The 2,883-nt window shown below is 50.7% G+C and overlaps 1 non-coding gene across 1 annotated transcript; it reads left to right on the top strand.

Annotated features, from left to right (window-relative positions):
* Positions 1-1,312: 1,312 nt before the first annotated feature.
* Positions 1,313-1,385, top strand: Trnaa-cgc (transfer RNA alanine (anticodon CGC)). The gene has a single exon. It is a non-coding gene; the product is annotated as a tRNA-Ala (tRNA).
* The last annotated feature ends 1,498 nt before the right edge of the window (positions 1,386-2,883 follow it).

Genomic DNA, 2,883 nt, shown 5'->3' with positions numbered 1-2,883 from the left:
TGTAATCTTCAGAAATCACAATTTTTTTCAGGCATCTATCACATACTTGGGGTTCCAACTCTCTCGGGATGGTATTCGTCTCCTTCAGCAAACTGTCGCTGTGATCGATGCCCTTCCTCGTCCTACATTGTTAAGGAACTGCAGGCTTTCTTGGGGAAAATAATAGCATACTATCACAGGTTTTTACTGTCTGCGGCTTCGGTGGCTCAGCCGTTGCATCGCCTGTTGCATGAAAACGTACCCTTTCATGGGTCTGCGTCATGCGATGCGGCTTTCCAAAAATTGAAGAATATGCTGAAACAGTCCCCGTGCCTGGCTACTTATCGACCTGGCCAACATCTCATTCTTGCCATGTACTTCTCTCAATATGGGGTTGGTGCAATCTATGCGCACATCTTTTCTGTCGGTTCTGAACAACCCATTGCTTATGCCTCCAAAATTCTCACGGATGCCCAACGAAAATATTCTGAAATTGAAAAAGAAGCTTTGGCCATTATTTATGCTCTTCATAAGTTTGGTGTTTTTCTTTATGGATCCAAATTTCATCTTGTTATGGACCACAAAAAACATGTTTCCTTGTTTCATCCATCAACGTCACTTCCCGACAAGGCTGCACACCGCCTCCAGTGCTGGGCTCTTTACTTGTCTCGTTTCAATTATGAGATTCATTTCTGGCTGACGGCTCAACATGAGAATGCTGATGCACTGTCTCGCCTTCCCCTGGGTCCTGATCTGGCATTTGATAGGGACAAACTTTTGTGTTTCCACCTGGATGTTGCCGATCAGCAGGTTGTGGAAGGGTTCCCCATCACCGAGGACCGGCTGGTGGCTGCTACGCTTCTGACCCTACCCTCTCCCAGGTTTTACGCTGTATTCAGAAGGATTGGCCAGATCGTCTGTCCGCTAAGACTTCTGATCCGTTGCTGAACTACTACACTTTGTACTACCGCCTCACGGCTAGGGATGCTGTTATCCTCCTTTCCACCGACAATGTTTCGCCGTGTGTTGTGGTACCTGCGTCTTTGCATGCGTCGGTCTTGCGCCTCCTTCACCAAGGGCACTGCGGTGTCTCTCGCACAAAATCTGTGGCACACCATCATGTGTACTGGCCCGGCATCGACTCTCAAATCGCACACATGGTTGCTGCCTGCAGCCCTTTTGCGTCACAGGCTGCCACCCCCAAAGTCATCTTTGTCACCGTAGCCTTCGCCTGAGAAGTCCTCAGAGCATATTCATGCTGACTTCACGGGACCTTTTTTAGGTACTTATTGGCTACTCGTAATTGATGCCTACTTTGACTTTCCCCCCACAGAGCGAGGTGGCGCAGTGGTTAGCACGCTGGACTCGCATTCGAGAGGACGACGGTTCAATCCCGTCTCCGGCCATCCTGATTTAGGTTTTTCCGTGATTTCCCTAAATCGTTTCAGGCAAATGCCGGGATGGTTCCTTTGAAAGGGCATGGCCGATTTCCTTCCCAATCCTTCCCAAACCCAAGCTTGCGCTCCGTCTCTAATGACCTCGTTGTCGACGGGACGTTAAACACTAACCACCACCACATCTGACTTTCCTTTCATTATCCATTGCACATCGCCTACCACCGTGGTAACCATAAATACTCTAGCTCGCATTTTCTCTTTTGAAGGCCTTCCCTCTACTCTTGTTACTGATAATGGTCTGCAATTTGCCTCTTCCGAATTTAAGGATTTTTGTGTCCGTCACGGCATCATGCACGTCACGGCCCCTCCGTTCCATCCACAGTCAAACAGTGGGGCTGAACGACTGGTCCGCACATTTAAGGCTCAGATGAGCAAACTCCTGACTTCTTCTGCTCCTGATGATGTGCTTCTCCAATTTCTGGCTTCTTACCGTTTCACCCCCATGGGTGACCACAGCCCGGCTGAGCTCTTACATGGCCGACAGTCCCACTCTTACATGGCTGACAGCCCCGCATGCTACCTCATCTTCTGCGGCCTTCCAACTCACGGCCGCGGGTGCCTTCGCTTGGCTGGTTCACTGCCGATGACCTTGTATGGAACGGGGATATGGCAGGTGGCCAAAATGGAGTCCTGCGGGCATCTTACGACACCATGGCTGACGCCTGTATGAAATCCAGGTGGACACGGGTGTTGCAGTGCATCATTCGGACCAGCTTCGGCCTCGTGTGCTGGCAACGCCTGCTCCAAATGGCGCTACACCACATTAGGCTCTACCTGACACTCAGGACCTTGGCATCTCTCATTACTCACAACACAGCCTTCTCCCAATCATCTCAGTGCCAGCACAAGAACTGACACCACCAGGAGACGTGCCCATGCTGGAACCGGGTGACCATCATCTGTCGGAGCAACTCTACTCACCTCCTTCTCCTACGGACGCCGACGCATCGCCCATGTCTCCTGTTACAACAACGGGACTTGCCGCAATGGTCTGATTGGTGCGCGGGCCCCAGCAGATTTGACCCGTACGTCTCCTGTCATCTCGACCCGTTATCATCGGGGACACTTCCGTCCGTACGGGATGCCTCCTCCTTGAGACTTTACGGCCAGTCAAACAACATCTATGGGCGTTAGCAATCTACAGGCCACCTCCATCAAGAAGCCCAGTGCAAAAAATTCAACGTGCCGCCGTGCAGTTACACGCGTCCTCTACATGCGGCACTGTCTGCCAGCGATGCAGCAGCCGCGCCACCTAAGCAGCCAGCCAGCCAGCGGCCGCTAGACTTGACTCAGTGCTGATTTGACTGTTACTGTGTACAGATGTCTTACTTTGTCTACTTGCTCTGTGACTTACATGTATTGTGTCGTTTTTGAAATATATATGTTCAACTTGACGTTACAACACACAGATACCCATATTTCGTTTCATTGTGGTTTTTGTGAATAA

This window comes from Schistocerca gregaria, chromosome 3, assembly GCF_023897955.1.
Source record: "Schistocerca gregaria isolate iqSchGreg1 chromosome 3, iqSchGreg1.2, whole genome shotgun sequence".
Classification (NCBI taxonomy): Eukaryota; Metazoa; Arthropoda; class Insecta; order Orthoptera; family Acrididae; genus Schistocerca; species Schistocerca gregaria.
The sequence above is the reverse complement of the archived record's forward strand: the minus strand, read 5'-3'. Positions and strand labels throughout refer to the sequence as shown.